The sequence below is a fragment of the Babylonia areolata genome, chromosome 17 (genome assembly GCF_041734735.1).
Source record: "Babylonia areolata isolate BAREFJ2019XMU chromosome 17, ASM4173473v1, whole genome shotgun sequence".
NCBI classification, from domain to species: Eukaryota; Metazoa; Mollusca; class Gastropoda; order Neogastropoda; family Buccinidae; genus Babylonia; species Babylonia areolata.
The window spans coordinates 839068-851311 of NC_134892.1; the positions used below are offsets into that span (position 1 = coordinate 839068).

Genomic DNA, 12244 nt, shown 5'->3' on the forward strand with positions numbered 1-12244 from the left:
ACTCCATGGGAGTTAATTTGTGGGTGTGGTCATTCTGGGGCACTGCACCAGCTCGGACACGTACTGTGCAACAGGGCTGAGCTCAGAGCTGCCTCTGCTGCTTTGTCATGTCGCCAACTCATGTCTTCCCCTTCTGTGCGCACGTGCAAATTAAATAGGTTGACAATCATTTTTCTTGGCCATAGGTTGACAATCATTTTTCTTGGCTATAGGTTGACAATCGTTTTTCTTGGCCATAGGTTATTGACAATCATCATTTTTCTTGGCCATGTAGGTTGACAATCCTTTTTCTTGGCCATAGGCTAACAATCATTTTTCTTGGCCATGTAGGTTGACAATCGTTTTTCTTGGCCACGGGTTATTGACAATCATTTTTCTTGGCCATGTAGGTTGACAATCGTTTTTCTTGGCCACGGGTTATTGACAATCATTTTTCTTGGCCATAGGTAAAAGTCAAAGTTAAACAATCATTATTTTTTTTCTTCTTGGTCATAAGTTAAAGTCAAGAGTCAGACAATCATATTCTTCCTGGCTTTTATGAAAAGGCCAGGGTAAGAAGAAAACGAACTGTAGTCCTTAGGGAAATACCAGAGTAAGTAAATAATTCCTTATTGTCAGGGCAAGCTAAAGGTCCGAAATCGCCAATCATTTGTCATTGCGTCACGTGTGAGGAATCGCCAATCATTTCTCAGTCACTGCATCACGTGTGAGGAATCACCAATCATTTCTCAGTCATTGCGTCACGTGTGAGGAATCGCCAATCATTTCTCAGTCATTGCATCACGTGTGAGGAATCACCAATCATTTCTGAGTCATTGCATCACGTGTGAGGAATCGCCAATCATTTCTCAGTCACTGCGTCACGTGTGAGGAATGGCCAATCATTTCTGAGTCATTGCATCACGTGTGAGGAACGGGATATCAGTGGCAAGATTAGACGATGCTGATTGTCAGAGCGTCTATGGCCCATCTAATCGCCATTTCCCCTTTTTGTCACATTTCGGGATAAAACACCATGCTTGCAGTAACAGGAACATCTCCATCAGAAACCCAATCGCTCGCATCCACGGCTTCTTGCATACATACTTTTGCGCGCAAATGACCAGAGTTGGGGTCAAAGGTGAAGGCAACAAAAAGTAGGCTTTCCGCACACACACAGTGACTATACAGAACAAAGAGTAAGGCTTTCTGCACACACACACACACACACACAGTGACTATCCGTAACAATGAGTAAGGTTTTCCGCACACACAGTGACTATCCGTAACAATGAGTAAGGCTTTCCACACACAGTGACTATCCGTAACAATGAGTAAGGTTTTCCGCACACACACAGTGTTTCTCCGGAACAAAGAGTAAGGCTTTCCACACACAGACAGTGACTATCCGGAACAAAGAGTAAGGCTTTCCACACACAGACAGTGACAATCCAGAACAAAGAGTCAGGCTTTCCACGTACAGACAGTGACTATCCAGAACAAAGAGTAAGGCTTTCCACACACAGACAGTGACTATCCGGAACAAAGAGTAAGACTTTCCACACACAGTGACTATCCGGAACAAAGAGTCAGGCTTTCCACACACACACAGTGATTATCCGGAACAAAGAGTCAGGCTTTCCACACACAGACAGTGACTATCCGGAACAAAGAGTAAGGCTTTCCACACACACACAGTGACTATCCGGAACAAAGAGTAAGGCTTTCCACACACATACAGTGACAATCCAGAACAAAGAGTCAGGCTTTCCACGTACAGACAGTGACTATTCGTAACAATGAGTAAGGTTTTCCGCACACACAAAGTGACTATCCGGAACAAAGAGTAAGACTTTCCACACACACAGTGACTATCCGGAACAAAGAGTAAGGCTTTCCACACACACACAGTGACTAACCAGAACAAAGAGTAAGGCTTTCCACACACACAGTGACTATCCAGAACAAAGAGTAAGGCTTTCCACACACAGTGACTATCCGGAACAAAGGGTAAGGCTTTCCGCACACACAGTGACTATCCGGAACAAAGGGTAAGGCTTTCCACATACAGTGACTATCCGGAACAAAGGGTAAGGCTTTCCACACACACACACTGACTATCCGGAACAAAGAGTAAGACTTTCCACACAGTGTCTCTCCGGAACAAAGGGTAAGGCTTTCCACACACACACAGTGACTATCCGGAAGAGTCAGGCTTACCACACACAGTGACTATCTGGAACAATGAGTAAGGTTTTCCGCACACACACAGTGACTATCCGGAACAATGAGTAAGGCTTTCCGCACACACACAGTGACTATCCGGAACAATGAGTAAGGCTTTCCACACACACACAGTGACTATCCAGAACAAAGAGTAAGACTTTCCACACAGACAGTGACTATCCGGAACAAAGAGTAAGGCTTTCCACACACAGACAGTGACTATCCGGAACAAAGAGTCAGGCTTTCCACACACAGACAGTGATTATCCGGAACAAAGAGTAAGGCTTTCCACACACAGACAGTGACTATCCGGAACAAAGAGTCAGGCTTTCCACACACAGACAGTGACTATCCGGAACAAAGAGTAAGGCTTTCCACACATAGACAAAGACTATCCGGAACAATGAGTAAGGTTTTCCACATAGACAGTGACTATCCGGAACAAAGTCAGGCTTTCCACGTACAGACAGTGACTATTTCTGCTATGCCGCCCCTCTTCTAAAAGTGCATGTGTCCTGAAACTTGCAAGGTCCAAACGGGATATCATGTGATCTTGACCCAGCAGGTTCGGTACAAAAAATGCGTATTTGGACTGCATGGTCAAAACGAGTCTTAAGTAAAACAATTCTTGAGTTGGTTTGGGTTAAAGCATATCCCCGACAAGACGGTCGCCTTTTGTCGACATCCAGAGATGAGAGGCACGTCTTTAGTTACAAAGACTGCATCACACGTAAGGGATTTCTTCACAGCACTGCTTGCATAAGCTGACTGTCACCAGACAGAGAAAGAATGGAAGAAGAAGACAACTCCTGATGAGTTCTAATATTTCGTAATAAAGCTCACACCGTTCTCTTCTCTACCTTCTTTCTCAGCAAGCTCTCTGTGACAGAGTCATCCATTAATGTTGAAAAGTAGCTGTCTCTGCGAGAGTCGTCCATTAATGTTGAAAAGTAGCTGAAATTCAAATGCCTCAGCTGAATCAGGAAACAACGCCTTCCTGTCCAGGTGATCAGATGAGCATTTACAATACAACAAATATGATCTCACTTCCATGCTCATAGTAACAGGTGAAAGAGCTAACCGATTTGCAATTGTGCAGGCTTGGGGGAGTATCTGGTTTTGCTTATGTGAATTTGTTGTTGTCAGGGTTTACTGATTAGCTCACGGGTTTGGTTCGATTCCCATCAAGCACACATCTATGCACTCAACAATCACTGTGCATTCATTCCTCTATTACAAAACCGAGGACACAGTGTACATTTATTCACTTTATATACCAATTAAAAAATAATCAGATTCACAAACATCAAAACAAATCCTTCATACATGGAATTACAAAGGCATTATAAATCCAAATTCTGATCCTAATCCAGGGATACTGTACTCTCCCACCTGACCAGGTTTCCATTCACACTCTCACAACAATTCTGCCTCAACAGTCACACTTGCTGACTGCAGCTGGCTCCAAGATTCGGGATGTCTGGAATGTCCTTTCCGCACAGGTCTGAAGAACCTCACGCCCAGTCTGTCTCCTGAATCTTCTGGTGCTGGCAGGCTGGAAAGTGTCTCTGTGGACGTTCTTCTGGAAAGTGTCTCTGTGGATGTTCTGGAAAGTGTCTCTTCTGGAAAGTGTCTCTGTGGCTGTTCTGGAAAGTGTCTCTTCTGGAAAGCGTCTCTGTGGACGTTCTTCTGGAAAGTGTCTCTTCTGGAAAGTGTCTCTCTGTGGACGTTCTTCTGGAAAGTGTCTCTGTGGACGTTCTTCTGGAAAGTGTCTCTGTGGACGTTCTTCTGGAAAGTGTCTCTGTGGACGTTCTTCTGGAAAGTGTCTCTGTGGACGTTCTTCTGGAAAGTGTCTCTTCTGGAAAGTGTCTCTGTGGACGTTCTTCTGGAAAGTGTCTCTTCTGGAAAGTGTCTCTCTGTGGACGTTCTTCTGGAAAGTGTCTCTTCTGGAAAGTGTCTCTGTGGACGTTCTTCTGGAAAGTGTCTCTTCTGGAAAGTGTCTCTGTGGACGTTCCTCTGGAAAGTGTCTCTTCTGGAAAGTGTCTCTGTGGATGTTTTCTGGAAAGTAAGTGCTTCTGTGGACGTTCTAGAAAATCTCTTCTGGAAAGTGTCTCTGTGGACGTTCCTCTGGAAAGTGTCTCTGTGGACGTTCTTCTGGAAAGTGTCTCTGTGGACGTTCTTCTGGAAAGTGTCTCTGTGGACGTTCTTCTGGAAAGTGTCTCTGTGGACGTTCCTCTGGAAAGTGTCTCTGTGGACGTTCTTCTGGAAAGTGTCTCTGTGGACGTTCCTCTGGAAAGTGTCTCTGTGGACGTTCTTCTGGAAAGTGTCTCTGTGGACGTTCCTCTGGAAAGTGTCTCTGTGGACGTTCTTCTGGAAAGTGTCTCTTCTGGAAAGTGTCTCTGTGGATGTTCTTCTGGAAAGAAAGTGCTTCTGTGGACGTTCTAGAAAGTCTCTTCTGGAAAGTGTCTCTTCTGGAAAGTGTCTCTGTGGACGTTCTTCTGGAAAGTGTCTCTGTGGACGTTCTAGAAAGTCTCTTCTGGAAAGTGTCTCTGTGGATGCTCTTCTAGAAAGTGTCTCTGTGGACGTTCTTCTGGAAAGTGTCTCTGTGGACGTTCTAGAAAGTCTCTTCTGGAAAGTGTCTCTGTGGACGTTCTTCTGGAAAGTGTCTCTGTGGACGTTCTTCTGGAAAGTGTCTCTGTGGACGTTCCAGAAAGTCTCTTCTGGAAAGTGTCTCTTCTGGAAAGTGTCTCTGTGGATGTTCTTCTGGAAAGTGTCTCTGTGGATGTTCTTCTGGAAAGTGTCTCTTCTGGAAAGTGTCTCTGTGGACGTTCTGGAAAGTGTCTCTGTGGACGTTCTTCTGGAAAGTGTCTCTTCTGGAAAGTGTCTCTGTGGACGTTCTGGAAAGTGTCTCTGTGGACGTTCTTCTGGAAAGTGTCTCTTCTGGAAAGTGTCTCTGTGGACGTTCTTCTGGAAAGTGTCTCTGTGGACGTTCTTCGGGGAGACATCTTCTGTCTTCTCTCCTCCTTCACTCCTACTTGCTTGTCTCTCGTTCCTCCCGTCAGCTCACGCCACGACCTCTCTCCCCACCTTCGTTCTCACCTGTCTCTCGTTCCTCCCGTCAGCTCACGCCACGACCTCTCTCCCCACCTTAGTTCTCACCTGTCTGTCTCGTTCCTCCCGTCAGCTCACGCCACGACCTCTCTCCCCACCTTAGTTCTCACCTGTCTCTCACAAGCCTGTCACTCTGTGGGTCTTAACCTGGGTGGCTACTTTAATCCTCCCTCAGTGTGTACGATTGTGAATCATGTGGCCACTTGCATGGAGGGAGAACTGCAACATTCCACCTTGCAATAGTCAGCTTCCTAGTTGCCATCCAGCCACCATAACCACCTTAACAGGTAAGTTGTCCATCCTTGTGCCTGAAAACACACCCCTTTCTCACTCCTTAACATGTTGTCCACCCTTGTGCCTAAAGCACACCCCTTTCTCACACCTTAACACGTTGTCCACCCTTGTGCCTAAAGCACACCCCTTTCTCACACCTTAACATGTTGTCCACCCTTGTGCCTAAAGCACACCCCTTTCTCACACCTTAACAGGTAAGTTGTCCACCCATGTGGCTGAAAGCACACCCCTTTCACAGACCTCCTACTGCCCGAGGGTTACCAAGGAGAGAAGCCTCGTGTCTGCCCTGCCCCTTCCCTCGTATGGCTCCTCAATCACCTCCACGATTTTGAGTTTTGTTATCCTTCCCCTTAAGCTGGAATCATCGGTAAAGTGTGAACACGTTTCTTGTACCTGTTCACCTTGGCCTGTCTACTCCTCACAAGGTTCGAACCTAGCCTGAAGCATTAAGCCGTCTGCTACCTTGACACCCATGTCCATTTCACACCCTACACGATTCTCCAGAGTGATTTTCCATTGTGGTTTTTTTTGGGGGTTTTTTTTGTTGTTGTTGTTTTGTTTGTTTAAAAACAAGACAAAACAAAAAACAAAGGCCCTAAGTTTATGGGGTAAAAAATCAAAGTTGACAATGCTTTGCTTTCTGGTGCTTTGGACGCAATCGTTAAATGACAACCCAAACCCACAGTCTACTTTTAATAAAAAATAAAATAAAATGATTGCAAAATCATCGTTATTGCGCATTCATACGAAATGCATTACGTAAACGCGTGACTTGATGACAAACATTTTTTTAAAGGACTAATTTATATATAATATGATATAATCGAATAATAACTAGTATTAGTGTTAAAGTTGGGTGGGGGTAGGGGTGGAAGGAGAAGAAGGTAGGGGTAGGATAACAGGCAGAGGATAGGTGCACAATCCACTCTCTCCTCGTACCACAGCAGGGTCTTTTAGAAAGATGAATTGAGGTGTTTATTTCTCTAACTTTAAACAGCACACAGCCCCCATGGTACTGTCTTGTCCGTCCAGCTCTCCCGACCTGCTCCAAGCAAGGACAAAGGAAGAAACCCCACTTGCCTATCCATTTTACCCTCTTCACAAGTTGGCTCCATATGCAAACTATCTTCCCACCCAGAACCTTCCCAACTGGTTGAAGTTCACAGACTAATCAGAGGAACAGTGCTAGACTTGCACATCCAGTGCTTTTCTCAGGGAACCAACACTGCCAAGGAGAAGGGGAGGGGAGGGGGGATGAAAAGAGGAGGGGAAGGAGGAGGAAAGATCGCCCAGCCCTGATTCTGTTCTAAATATCTGATAAACACACCACACCATGTGGTGACCATTGAGGCAGGTTCCATCTGCCAGAGATCCACATGGGGGGTAAGGGGAGGGGGTGAGGGGGGGGGGAAGCAACCGGGGCTTGAGGGAGATGAAAGTGGAAGGGAAAGGGCAGGGGAATGTATACAAAGAGAAGGGTCCAAGGAGATACCATCTTAGTATTTCTTGATAACTTGCTCCCTCTGCACTTGGCCAAGGGAAGGGGGGGAGGGAGAGAGTGTATGGAGAGAGGTGTTGGTGGGGATAGATGCCATGGAAGGTGGGGGGGGGGGGGGAGAGAAGAATAGGGAGGTAGGAAGGAGAGGTCCATCAGTAAGCAGTGTGTCCTGGGAAAATCCCAGCTTCCACCATAGGTGCCCGACACTTTCACATTACAACAAAGCAACTAACAATAAAAAATTGAAACACACACACACACAAATTATTTCACTTCAAATATATGGCGTCAATATAACAAATTCAAAAGATTTTTTTTTTTTTTTTTTTTTTTTTTTTGGTCACGTTCATGCATTACCATGACAATAATTGACCCTCCACCTAAATCCCTTACATACGTTATAGCTGTTCCGACAGCATTCATGTGTTATGAATTATGACGACATCCTTGGCGAAATGTCTTCACGTTACGCATTGCCACACACACTGTCATTGCATTATCACATTGCAATATAGTGTTCACGATCTAATATAACCAGCGTCTGTAAAAATATACACTGTTCTTGAGTTATCACGGAAGAGAGTTCGTGGTCTCCATCCGTTTGTAGCCCAGGAAGAAGAGAAATCTGGGGCAAACTAATTCCTAAGTTGTTTTTTTTCTTTTTTTCTTTGTGTGTGTGTGTGTGTGTGTGTGTGTGTGTGTGTGTGTGAGTGAGAGAGAGAGAGAGAGAGAGAGAGAGAGAGAGAGAGAGATTAAATAGTTTATATGTATGATACTATTTTATAAAGTCTGCAGAAAGATGATACGTGAATTTATGTACACCTACCCCTACTTCCCCCCCCCCCCCCCCCCCCCCCCCCCCCTGAAATTCAGAGCATTTACCATCCGGACTGGAGTGGGCCTACACTTAAAACAGTCTGATTTGTTGAAAATACCCAATCAGAATGTCTGATGAAGACAGCAATGGTTATTATATCCATGGTATCCCGTCAGAAACACAGAGCAATCAGCGACATCAAATCACACAAATGACGTGCACAAATGAAAATTCGCGTTGAACAACAATGAAAATTCGCGTTGAACAACAAATGAAGCCAGGTGTGAAGTGAGTGACTGTAAACCAGACTGGAAGACACCATGCACTGACTCCCCCAGGCAGCTTGCTCACTCACTGAAACCGGAATGCCCAAACCGGACCGGAATGCCCAAGGCGGAATGCCCAAGGCGGAGCCCTCTCACAGGGGAGCAACTCCAATCAAGCTTCATTGTCTGACAGGTCCAGGCTGGGTTCACCTTTCAGTTATTCAACCAAACATAAAGCTCTCTTACACTCCCATCCTCCGCTGCTGATAACAATCCTTGTTACAGAATTCACACACACACATACAGAGAGAAACACATACCTGTGTTGAGTGCAGAATAACACAGGCTCTATCAAGTGAGCAAAATTTTGGCTGTATCCACATTCTTCACCTCCACTCCTCTGTGTGAATGGCAGAGTGAACGTCCACGCCTTGTGAACACCTCTCATTCCACCTTGAAGGGAAAAACTGTGGATATTGCCTAAATATAATAAATACACAAACAAATAAAAGCCAAAAACGTACCTCCAGCAAATGAACTTTCCCCAGGCCTCGCCCAGCCATGCAGAGCAGGGAACACAGCAGAGAACACAGCAGAGAACACAGCAGAGAACACAGCAGAGAACACAGCAGGGAACACAGCAGAGAACACAGCAGGGAACACAGCAGAGAACACAGCGGAGAACACAGCAGAGAACACAGCAGGGAACACAGCAGAGAACACAGCAGAGTGGCTCCTTTTTTCAGTTTTCATACTGCCCACCACCACCACCACCAAAAAAAAAAAAAAAAAAAACCCACTGATGAACACAATTTTTTTTTTATACTGGTAGATGAAGAGTTCGAAAAAAATCAGCAACACAACTACTACCACTTGTTTCACTCACAGTAGCATGAAGAAGCACAACTACAACAAAAACAGCTTTCAGGAGGAAAAAAAAACAAAACAACCTTTCTCCAAACCCACACATCTCCCTTACCGTGGTACCCCACACCACGTTCCAAAGCCACTCCCACCACTAACTGAGATAACTGCTTTTCGAAAAGTCTCTTTTATACTGACAGTGAGTTGCAGTTCACGTGATCTTGAGTTGCACGTGAAACACGGCACACTCTTCTGGGTCGACTTGACATCCCAATGCAACATTTCAAGTGAGTCATTACAAGTCTGGCCATAACCATGAAAATGAACAGGTCAGGTTGAAACAGTGTGTGTGTGTGTGTGTGTGTGTGTGGTGTTGATGTTGTTGATGGTGGTAGTGGTGGTGGTTTTTATGGGGGAAGGGGGTAGTGGGGGGGGGGGGCAAGAGGCCGAGTGACGTGTGTGTGTGTGTGAGTGTGTGTGTGTTTGTGTTACAAAGATGTGTGTGTGTGTGTGTGTGTGTGTGTGTGTGTGTGTGCAGTTATTATGTAACAGTCAAGACAATTACAAAACCACCAAAATGATCAATAACCTCAGAGTTGATCAATAGTAGTCAGCCGATAGTTCCTGTGTTTTTCAGTCTGCCAACTGGCACACTGTAGACTTCAAGACTTCTTCAGCATGAGTGATGAAGACTGCATCCCATAAGATATATATCTTTACACGTTTTTGTGTATGTGTCATATGACGGAAGAAATAAAATCCGTTGATTTATGCCTATCAGATATGCGTGTCACATAAATGAAATTGTGGAGTTATCTTCACCAACTGTCACACCAATGAATACCTGTGGGGGTTATACTCCACCAACTAAATTCTCCACCAGCTATCACGGGGTGAAATATTCGTGGTAATTACCGTGTCAAATTTTACTACCAGAAGATGAGGGGGGGCGGAGGTAAGGGGGGGGGGTTGTGAATTTCAGTTGTCATTGACTCGTAGCCGGGAAAAATATGGCGATGTTATGATTCAGTCATAGGACTGGGCATGATATTTCGTTGACAGCAACAAATGGTATTTAAATTGATGACCAACCACTAACGCCTTGAGCTCCAGATGAACAGACAAGAGAAGTCAAACTGAATGTCAGATTGTGAGGTGAGAGAAAACATTATATGTAATTTGTTCTCCACACAAAGATGAAACAAGTGGCAAGAATAAAACAAGCAGAATCAGTTATGAATAAAGTTTGTTTGAAGCAGTAAGAGCAGACGAAATGTTCATACGCTATCAAAGACAGTCACAATCGTTCTGGTACAGAGAAGACTCAAAGGCGGAACGGCATTTATTCAGTTAAGAGAAAAAAATAAACATTTCTAATTCAAGTAAAATTATATACATTCCAAAGCAGACAACATCCTATGCATCATCACCAAAGAATGCTACTTCCTAGAATATAGAGGCTGTTTTAAAGATTCATACCTGCTGTGTAAAGAAGAGTCGTGTCTAGCTCTCTGAGCCTTGCAGTCGCACCACACATTTGTGTGTCAGGCGTGAGTGCAGGGAGCTGTACAGTAGCCTAGCAGCCTCTGGTCATATCAGCCCACCAGCAGCGAGAGCTTAGAAGTACGAAGCAAAGAGAAAGCGCCAGCGCTGGCTCGGAAGAGCTGAAGTGCAGAGGAGCTGCAGAGAAGCTGAAGACCATGAGGCTTGTGCAGTTGTAGGACAAGGTAGATGCCTATATAGTGGGCTTGGGGAGAAATATTGAATAATTGTTGCCTTGTGTAAATCGTGACCTGTTGGCTGACATCTTGGAGAAGCCGTGGTCACAAAGACCTCTGACTGTGGACTGGGCAGCTTAGCCTCTGTGTAAACTCTCCTAGCTTGGACAGCTTGGCCTCTGTGCAAACTCTCCTATCTTGGGCAGCTTACCCTCTGTGCAAACTCTCCTATCTTGGGCAGCTTAGCCTCTGTGCAAACTCTCCTATCTTGGGCAGCTTAGCCTCTGTGCAAACTCTCCCATCTTGGGCAGCTTAGCCTCTGTGCAAACTCTCCTATCTGCAGGGCTACTGGACTGTCTCCGAACAATGAGCACGAACTTGCCAATGTGATTTCTATCACAGCAGCAAAACAGGTGTCTTTATGTGTACACCGTTACCAATATCATAACACGCAAAATAGGTGTCTTTATGTGTACACCGTTAGCAATATCACAACACGCAAAACAGGTGTCTTTATGTGTACACCGTTAGCAATATCACAGCAGCAAAACAGGTGTCTTTATGTGTACACCGTTAGCAATATCACAACACGCAAAACAGGTGTCTTTATGTGTACACTGTTAGCAATATCACAACACGCAAAATAGGTGTCTTTATGTGTACACCGTTAGCAATATCACAACACGCAAAACAGGTGTCTTTATGTGTACACCGTTAGCAATATCACAACACGCAAAACAGGTGTCTTTATGTGTACACTGTTAGCAATATCACAGCAGCAAAACAGGTGTCTTTATGTGTACACTGTTAGCAATATCACAACACGCAAAACAGGTGTCTTTATGTGTACACCGTTAGCAATATCACAGCAGCAAAACAAGTGTACACCCTTAGTAACGTCATGCCTGTGTTAATGACAACAATTTGAAAGGCTGGGTTTGGCAAGACGCAACCTGGTACACCACAACGGACCAGTAAATGTCGTACTGTAAATGCCGGACAGTATAAATCCCATCACAAACAGTCAAACCCAGAGGTTAAGCAAACTACAGCAGGGTCCACAGTCCATGGTCTGTTGACCAGAGAATCACAAAGACAAGTTCTGCTACACTGTTCGGAGAACCCCCGAAGATGGGAGAGTTTACACAGACGCTTAGCTGACAAGTTTACAGTCACGGGGTCTCGGTGACAACGGCTTCTCCTAGAGAAAGCCAACACGCCGTGGTTTACGCTAGATGTCAGTCAATTTTCTCCCCAGCCCCACTATTCACAACTTCACGAGAGGCCGTTTTCCGGTTTAAAGGGGGCTGCCATAGCTGATATATAGCTCGCATGCAGGCATATTCCGGCGGTTTACATTAACAACATGAACGGAGAATGATGAAAATGCGGTAGGCAGTGGTCGCCACCGTTCAGTACATGGTTCTTCCGACAGTAAAATAAATAAATAAAATGTTTAATGAGGGTATAG

At 45.1% G+C, this 12244-nt stretch overlaps 1 protein-coding gene across 2 annotated transcripts in view; it reads right to left on the reverse strand.

The window, feature by feature from the left end:
- LOC143291421 (uncharacterized) overlaps positions 1-12244 on the reverse strand; it is a 50092-nt gene that overhangs the window by 30619 nt on the left and 7229 nt on the right. The window contains exon 1 of one of the 2 annotated variants that reach the window (XM_076601263.1): positions 8716-8801. The exons of the other annotated variant lie outside the window; for it this stretch is intronic. The gene's annotated coding sequence lies outside the window, so the exon portion shown is untranslated. Of the gene's footprint in view, positions 1-8715; positions 8802-12244 lie in introns of those variants that run through there. 2 annotated transcript variants of the gene reach the window in all.